Consider the following 9761-nt stretch of genomic DNA (forward strand, 5'->3'; position numbering starts at 1 on the left):
TATATATATATATAATGTAGTAAGATTTTCAATCGTACTTCTTCAACTGCTTAATTTATGTGATTTCATCTTGAATTAACACACTTAGTGTTGAGAAATTAGGGCGAAGAAAAACTAGAATTGACATAAATCCAGAAGAACTCACAGAGATTTACAAGGTTCGGCAGAGATGCCTACATCCTCGGGAGCAGAGCAGCGACTTTCTTTTCACTATTCAGAAAAAAAATATAGAATACAAGATTCAAAATCTCCGGAGACTCAAAGACTCGTCTAAGGTTACAAACAAGACATATATATAAACCTACAGTACAACATGTAATTACTTAAATTACCCCAATACCAAACCGCAAGGTGTTGCCCCAGCACCCCCAATCCAAATAATGACTCCCCTGATTAAACAGATACTTCCGCTCCACTCCGCTCGTGGGCTCCGCTCTGCTTCAGCATCTGTCACATTTATGATATATGAGCCCTACCTAACACTTAGTGTCATTGAATTTGTATCAATGAAATATTTACTTTAATTATAAATTTATAGAAAATAAAATTTGCATGAACTCAAAGTTGATATTAAATGTTATTATTTATACATTTATATTAAAATTTATATTTGATTGAATGAATTCTGAGATCATCATCATCATCACCATCACTATCATTATTATTATTATTATTATTATTATCATTATTATTATTAGTATTATTATCATTAAATAGAAGGAATTGACGAATGGCATGACACTTAAATTTATTCGTACACTTAAATTTATTCGTACGTACATTACAAATCAATCTTATCATATTTTTATTGACGCATTATTGATAAACTTTTAAATGTTCAACCACTCCAATTTACAAATAATACTTCTACTTGAAAACAAATTAAGAATCTGAAAACAAACAAACAACCGTGCAAATAAGCTTTTGACTTCCAACCTTTTAGGTAAGAAAATCTAAGGAAATCTATATAGGAAGATTTACATACACATCGCTCATTTTCTATGTATTTACATATATTTGAAACCTAAATTTTAATTTTTACCACATACCATTTTACTTGGACATATTTCACCTCTTAAAGCTTAAAATGATGGTATTTTTAAGTAACATGAAAGATTTGGATGAGTAAAAATTAAGTGTAGTTGTTAATGTAAATACATAAGGCTTGGGAGGTATGTATGTAAATCCCCCATCTTTATAATGTTTAGAAATGTTTCATATCTTTAATAAAGACAACTTCTTTCAATATATATACATACATATATATATTATATATATATATATATGAAAGATTAGGTGGAGATCTTTTTATAAAAGGACAAAAAAACTTTACATGCAACATAAAACGACAAGACATCACAAGTTTATTAGGAAAAAAATCTCTTTTTTTTAGAATGATTAGCGAATAAATATGTGATTCAATAGTCTTAATTTTATATAAATATTCTCCTCCAATTATTAAGTTTAAATTCTTCCCTCAAATAAAAATTATAATCTGATCTTATAGCTTTTTACATCAAACCTTTATAAGAGTTGGGCGCCTTGAAGTCAATTACCACCTACATCATATTATAAGAAAAACAAATAAACATTATTCTAATTTAATGATATTATTATTATCATTATTATTATTATTATTATTATTATTATATTTTAAAGTTTGATTTTAAATTACAACCTATTTAATAATGGATTTAACTGCCTTGGTCATTTCTGAAAACATATTTTAAATGAACTCCTATACAGGAAATGTCATTTGACAATAATTTGGTTCGAGAAGATGAAAGGAAGCTTAAAAGAGGAGGTATTTACAATAGTTTGGAACGGATGGACCAAGCATCTACTAGGATCAAAATTGAGAAAAAGGACGAAGAGGGCATGATACTGCACAAAGGTGTTGTCCTTTTGAGCGTTACTGTTAAAAAAAGAGCGACTAAACTGAAATTGTACGGGTCCTGCTCAGGACTTTTAGCAGGATTCTTTCTTTAAATGATAAGACATATCTTTTAAGGATGGGGCTTGCTTCTATAAATAGGAAGTATTGTACAGAAAACAAAAAAAAAAGTGAGATTATCTTATTTTCATTCCTCCATCAAAGGCCGAGTCAATTCTTTGTCTTTTCTCAAGAAATCCTTATTCATGTTAGTCAATTCTATTCTTTGTCTTTTCTCAAGAAATCCTTATTCATGTGTGTTGTATTCTTTGAAGTTGGCTTGAAGACAAATTTGGATTCAACAATGACAAAAAAATTGAGCGTTATAAATATAAAAATAAAATTTTAGATGTTAGATACACAAATATATAGAAATTGTGAAGTAAATATGTAAATCTCTATTTTATTTAACAAGCTAAGCTAAAATAAGATCTTATTTATGCTCAACTTGGTAGTATGAGTGTGTGTTTGTGCAGTGATGAATCAACTATACATGAAAGAATAATATCATTCATTTTTATTTTAAAAATTTATTAATCCATTTCATTAAATTTTTGTGTGCATGATTTTTCCACAATTTTTTTTTAAGTATATAATATATTTATTTTTATAATGGGAATCACGTTGTACTAGCACAACATTATACGTGCGATCACAGAAGTCCTAGAAAATTATCGAAGTGTGGTTGACAATAAGATTTTAAAATTCAGATTATTATTATTTTTTTCTTAATTTTAGGGATTTTTTTAGTATTAATTGTTTACCTATTAACGAATTAAATAGATAAACAAATTTAAAAATTTTAAATCTAAAGTGCATGATAACTAATTTTTTATTAGAATATAAATTAGGTTAAATAAGGTTCATGCATGCTAGTTTGTATTTAAATATACTAATTATGCAAAGGCTAAAATCATTCCAAATTGAAATATAATAATTAGGTTAAATAACTTATTTTCATGTACACAATTTGTATTGCAGCAAATCATTCTAGCAGTCTGAAAATCTAATGATTTGTTTGTTGTCTTGATTAGTTGATTCTGATATAAATAAGTACTGAGTCTGTTGTGTTTGGTGTTCTGCATTGGTGCTATAATGTTGATGTGCTGATACTCTATTTCTTCCCATCTGTCTCTAAGAAATGAAATCATGTTCACATAAATTCTTATTCAGCAGCTACTGTTTGGTTGCTCTTGGTTGCCATTTTCGTGCTATTCTTGCTTGGTTTGTGTTTCTATAATTTTTGCTTGGACTGCAAATGCTTATGCTAACATGCTGTAACTTATGAATTATATTTAGGTTTTAGCCTTATTATGTGAACAAGTTGAACAATTTATATTATGATCACATTTAAAATTTTGAAAAATTTGAGTCAAAGCTAAGAATCATAAGAGAAAGAGATATGATGGTGTCGTGGTGATATATAAAGATCAATAAAGCTCGAAGAACTTTTTTTTTATACAGAAGATCAAGAGCATTTGTTTGTGCTTAGAAGGCATGTTCTTGAGTTTTACTCGTATATATATGAACATCTTAAGAAAATTACAATTTTCTTGCAATGGATGTTATTGCGAGGCATGATTAACCAATCAAGTGAAAGTGATCGAGCCAAGATTGTTGCGATAATTTAAGATGACTATGACGATTATGTCAGTTTTAATAATGGTTTATTGATCGGTCGGTCTAGAGATGATAACATCTTTTCAATTGATATACGTTCTAATGAAGCAAAGAGTTTCAAGAACCAAGTCAGCAAAAGGAGGCGAATGGAGGATGTCAAACACTTGCAAACCTTTAGTTGAATTGAAAGAACTTAAAATACTGCAACCAATATTTTGGAAATTGAAAGAACATTATACTCTTTGGTTTGAGTGTTCCATTAATTTGCTCATGATGGACATACTAATACTTGTATCCCTCAATCATTTTGTTCAAGGGCTTCTTGGATTTGATGAATTTCATACTTAATTATTGAATGGAGTATCTTGGCTTTAAATGAGGTCCTGTCAATTTTAAATGCCCCGAGGATTCAAAATTAATAATGTAAGAAATTTTTCCCCTTTCAAACCTCATCTCTCTCTCTCTCTCTCTCTTCCTCTACTTCCTTTCCCAATTATTCAGTCAATTGTTCATCTTCCATCAAACACTAACCAGGAATGGATGGAGGAGGATCTTAAAAGCAAATATCAAGACTTTAGATTAGGCTAATCATAATAATAAAGCTTAATTAGTTGATCTGTCAACTAAATGTGCTATGATTTTCGGGAATTGAAAGAGCTTGGAATGCATAATTCAGCAAGGAAGGGAATGGAAGACAGCACCTGCTATAGTATTCACAATTATTTTAGTTTGCAATGCATGCTTAGTTTGCTTTCAGCATTAATTCCTTTGTATAGTAGTTCATCAGCATTTCATGTGAATGTGTGAATCTATTTACATCAGATTTCATAGAATAGTAGATGGCTGTCCCACTTTTGGCATAATTAATAAGTTGAATATTGATTTCTCTTTGGTGTTCTATCAAACAATGACAATATCACATTAACAGCTGCACTGTAAAGGTACAAAATCATGTCAAATTATCGTAAGCAGTATATATTTCCTTTTCTTTTTATAAATCAGTATAATTATAATGTTTATATATTAAGTTTCTACTGCTGCAATTGTTTAGTCAGTCAATCTTGCCCCGTACTTCATGAAGTTCAGATCGATGAATGGCCATGCAAGTTCAAAAAGATTTCAAAAAAGGACAGCTCCTAAGTTTTGATGTAATTTAAATGAATCATTATTGTTTCATCCTGGGGACAACTGACATTGGATTATTACAATGCAGAACACATTGGGAAACTTTAAGTATAGTTGGACCCAACAAATGCTTTAGATGGAAATCCAGAATCAAATGCAGTAGAAGGAAAGAATTGGGTGCCATAAAGAGAAAAAGTTCATAACGTTTTGGCAAGGAAAAGCTAAATTATTTATTTCGAATTAAAGGAAAGGAGCCCATTTCTTGCTCTCTTTTTCTAGACAATCTATCAAAGAGCAGTAAGGTTTGTCTTGTTCTGTCTCCTCAACTTGTAAGAAGATCCTCAGAATAAATTAAAGGTTTCATTTAAACAAGAAAGCGAAGAGTGGTCAAATCCAGAAATCAAAGCCTAATATTTAATAGCAATATCACCAGGAACGCTTGGAACCAGATTGTTATTATAAATTTCTCTAGTGCAATCCATTCCAAACTGTGTTCTAACAGTTAATTTTTTAATTTTTTTTCATTTGTGGAATTATGCAATCCGGAACATACATACTTGAGTAAATTTGGCATACATATAACGTCATCTCTATCAAAATGCTCCATTTTTTGGCCAAAAGCATGTGCACAAGTGCTCCTGTAAATACAAGGTAGATATCCAACTTTAAATAACAAATAAAGTAAATTAACAGTAAAGTTGGAAATGTAAACCAAAAAAATATTAACACAATACATCAAAACAAACACCCCTAAACTTTAAACAGGGTTAAATGCAGTTTCACCTTCAAACTACGTGAAAAAAATTTTCACCTACAAAATTAAAACATGTCTAACTTTAAAAAAAAAATCTTCACTATAATTGCTATTAGAATAGTAATCACAACTTTTACTTGAAATTTTGTGGCTTGATAATCATCAGCATCTTGTCCTGTTATCTCATCAAAAGCAGCTCTTCCAATATAATTCATACTGAACGTGAAATCCTCTACTTCATCGACCCATTTAAAGTAGTTTCAATCATCTTCTGTTCAATTTATTGGGAATCTATAAAATCTTCGATCACGCTTTTCTCCTTAATAGCAAGTGAATACCAGATATAATAATTTGCATCTAAAAAAATTTTTTGATTTAGATCACCCCTCGACAGTTAATTGAGTTATAATCCCAAATTTAAAACTTGATAATTCATGCACCAAAAAATAGACTAGTAACTAAAGATTTGTGGGCAATACAAACATAAAATAACTCCATTAAGAATGAATTAATTATCAACCACCATTTGATGCTTTCTTTGCATAAGACAAATGGTGTTAAGAGATGAGAACAATTAAACTATTGGTAGGGTTGTAATCGAGCCGAGTATATCATTGTTCGAACTTGGCTTGGTATGATTACAAGTCGTTCATGTTCGACTTGAACTTGTGTCGAGCTTTTATATATTGTTCAAGCTCGACTTGTTTACATTTTTCAAAAGTTAAACTTGATTTGTTTATGACAAGTGAGCAAGTATTCAATCGAGCTAATAAACGAGCTAAAAATTTAAATGAGCATTTATATTTTCATATAAAAAATTAATAAATAATTTAACCTAAATCCTACAAATCAACAAAAATGACAAAATGAAGCCCTAAAAGATCTTAAATCCCATTTCTCCTCCATTTTGCCTTATCCTAGATATTGTCCAAACAACAAAAATGGCAACCTTTAAACCATACAAGATCTTAAATAACCTTTCTCCTCTTTTTTATCTTAAATCTTGGATATAGTAAATGAAACTTGAAGAAGGATTTATAGGATTTAAGGAAGTTGAAAAGCGTGAAGTGGGATGCGAGAATGGATGAGATATGTGAGTTTAATTAAGTAGAACTTTGGAGTGGAGTAGGAAGGTGAGATATGTCAGAGATTAGAGTTCAAAAATACTTGCACGCCACAATCTCATTGTTGCCTTTGTTACTTGCACGTCCTAGCGACTTAGGGCTTCGTATGTTTCGGGCGAAACCAGAAGAGGAGAAACTACGAGTAGCCAAAGAGAGAGTGAAGTTTACGGGGGTTTACAATTAATTTTAAGGGGCATTTCATACATAACACATAAGTCTTATGTAATTTCACATCTAACACCAAAAAAATAATAATATAAATCTCTAATTAATAATTAATTTAACAATATTATTATTATTTATTATTATTATTATATATTTCTATTAAATATAAAATTAAATAAATTCTCGTTGATTAAATTTTATTTAACTAATATATCATATATGATACGAGCTATCATCAAGTTTAATATCAATTATATAACCAGTTCTTGAATAACAAACGAGTTTGTTCATGAACATAAGTGAACAAATTTGACTATGTTCATGTTTAGTTAATTTAAGCTTCGAGTTTTTAAAAATTATTCAAGCTTGTTTATGTACTAATTTAAGCAAATATGATCGAGTCTTAATCGAACCGAGTTCGAGTTATTCATCAAATGCATTGGTTCACTTAAAGCCCTAGCTATTGGTAGTGATTATGCATTGTAATTGTTGATAAGAAATTAGAATCAAGGTTTTTCTTTATCAAACTTGGAGATTTTTGTGTGGTATATTAAAAACCTTAAATGTAAATGATATGAGTATGCGATATGTTAATTATAATTGTGATTGAATTATTTCATTTTCATTTTTTATATTTGTTTAAGAAATCTCAGAGCATTGACTTTTTATGTTTATGAATGGCCATAGTTGAAGTAATTAGAAAATTTTATTATCTAATCTATCCTATTATTAGTTGGTAACTGACCTAAATTTAAGGATGAACATAAGCTTGTGTTCTGTATATCGGTTAATAAAAGATATACAACTATAAAATAAAAAAATGAATGCGAAAAACCAATCACAACTATGAAGCTAACAACACATATTATGCATTCACCAATAAAGTTAAGGATCATGAATTACACTCCCGTAAGCACCACCAGCATCACACACTTAAGCCACAGGAACTGATTAGCTAATAATTTCTACAGAAGTCATAATGCTTTTGGCAAAATAAATAAACAAGAATATATAACCAAAAATAAGTAAGAAAACTTAGGTTGTAGGGTTTTTACTGAAATAATATAATGATAGAAGAAGAAGAAATAAAGGAACTCTCCAATCTTCCTTCCCTGTCTACCTAAGCTTGCAAGCGACAAAGGCAGTCAAACTGTTCAGCTAAAGGACTCCATTTCTCTCATAAGTGGCAAACAAAATTGATTAAGCATATCATGTATCTTGTCTGTTTCCTTGTCTTTTTAAAGCAATCTCTAGGTTTAAAAGGAACATTATTGATCAGATTTCAGCACACTGGGAGCTCATGGAGGATCGAGGGAGAAAGCGAGAGCTACAGAAAGCGAGGAAGAACTTTGCATGGGAGAACACAAGAGCTCTCATGTATGGTGAAGATAATGGAAAGCACCTATCTCCGGTCCTTAGCTACGGCGGTATGGATATGATGTTACGGAGTGATAGATTATGGTTGTTAACAAGTTTTGGCTAGCGTAAAGGTAAATAAGATGTTGAGGTTTTAAATATGAAAATCAGATAGTTTTCGGGTTATGTATATAAATCCCCAAAGGGATGATCAGATATAAGCTGCATAATTAATATAGCGGAATATATTAGAACCATCACGCTAACTGAAATAAGAACATGATAGAAAAAACACATCACCTTTATAAATGCCACCACCATAATAGAGGCAAGGTGTTGTCGGTCAACTTTTTTTAAGGTTTGAAAAATATGAAAATAATTTTTGAAATTTTATTTAATATAATAGATATATAGTTTGGGTTTTGAAAGTAGTATATTTTAATTTTCGAAAAATGAGACCAAATAGATCTCATTCGTCCAATAGTTTGCATAATCGTGCCCGATACCGCGAATACTACACATTTCCGAAAGATAAGTGTAGACCTCGGCAATAGACCCAATCATACAAACTAAGAGATTTGTGATATTCATTTAGTCTGCGAACCGTTTATATGTGACCAACAAGTTCCCCTATCTAATACAAAGATTAAATAGGGTTTATTTTAACTGGGTTTCAAGTTCCCTATAGAGGCAAGCCCCTATAGTTAATTACATCCCAAATGTCTCGATAATGATAAGAGGTGCTAGTATTCAATATTTCAAAGTTTAGGTTTTCACGATATGACGTGGAAAGACAAATAAGAGTGGCTCAAATATGAACAGTTATTTCAGGAGTCCAAAGGAAGGAACATGTAGGGGATGTCATAGATCATAAGGAGAAACTTTAGTGACTTTCCAGACTATCATACTGTGTGGCTGCATTTTTAGAGATGATGTTATTCAATTATTCAATCCTGTCAATTTTATTATTTGGGACTTACATTTGCATAATACTCGATTATGCAAATAGCCCGCAGAGATAAGAGAGTTTACGCCGTGTCACACGAAAACCTCGGAACCTAAGGCGAGTTAGGACTTGCGCTGCACAACATGGTTGTACAGGAGCCTAAAGAAGATGTGAGGATTTACGTCGCGTTGGGAAAACTACCTCGAAGTCCTATGGGTTGTTATTATGCTAGGAAGAGATAATGCTGAAGAAGATCCTCTTGTCCTTCGATCCAAGCTCCTCGTCGTGCTGCCCACAAAGTTGGCTCCAAGCTCCTGTTGTAGCGATGACTCCAGAGTTTAAGTGTTTGAGATGGGTAATTTATGTTTCACGGTTTCGGTGTCAATGTTCGGTTTTGTTTTGTTTCAGTTTTGGTCTCAGTTCTGGTTTTGCATGCAAAATGATCAAGTTGCAGTTAAATAAAAGGTATTTGAAAGGTAAAATGCAGTAAAGCAAAATGTCGTAGATAAACTGTAAAAGCACATCTGGGCATCTGTTACTGTTGTGTATTAATATTGTGAGCGTAGTATGACTTGCGACAAATTTAAATAAACTCGCAAGAAAAATAAACAAGATGAGAAAACCCAGCAAGAATAGTCAGAAAAATGAGTTGTAAAAAATCACGAGCAAAAGAAACCCTTAGCCACATATGAAAGATCAAGAATGGGTGTAAGTCATTAGTAAAAGCGGAGGGGGGGA

At 31.0% G+C, this 9761-nt stretch overlaps 1 protein-coding gene across 3 annotated transcripts in view; it reads right to left on the reverse strand.

Annotated features, from left to right (window-relative positions):
- Window positions 1-5235: 5235 nt before the first annotated feature.
- The window catches only part of LOC110024778 (protein NUCLEAR FUSION DEFECTIVE 4-like), a 38623-nt gene continuing 34097 nt past the window's right edge, over window positions 5236-9761 (reverse strand). The window contains exons 3-4 of one of the 3 annotated variants that reach the window (XR_002294036.1): window positions 5570-5789; window positions 5236-5316 (exon numbers count right to left, since the gene is read on the reverse strand). The gene's annotated coding sequence lies outside the window, so the exon portion shown is untranslated. Of the gene's footprint in view, window positions 5317-5385; window positions 5790-9761 lie in introns of those variants that run through there. The other 2 variants (XM_020724938.1, XM_020724937.1) reach the window with 2 other exon arrangements.

This window comes from Phalaenopsis equestris, unplaced genomic scaffold (assembly GCF_001263595.1).
Source record: "Phalaenopsis equestris unplaced genomic scaffold, ASM126359v1 Scaffold000274, whole genome shotgun sequence".
Lineage (NCBI taxonomy): Eukaryota > Viridiplantae > Streptophyta > Magnoliopsida > Asparagales > Orchidaceae > Phalaenopsis > Phalaenopsis equestris.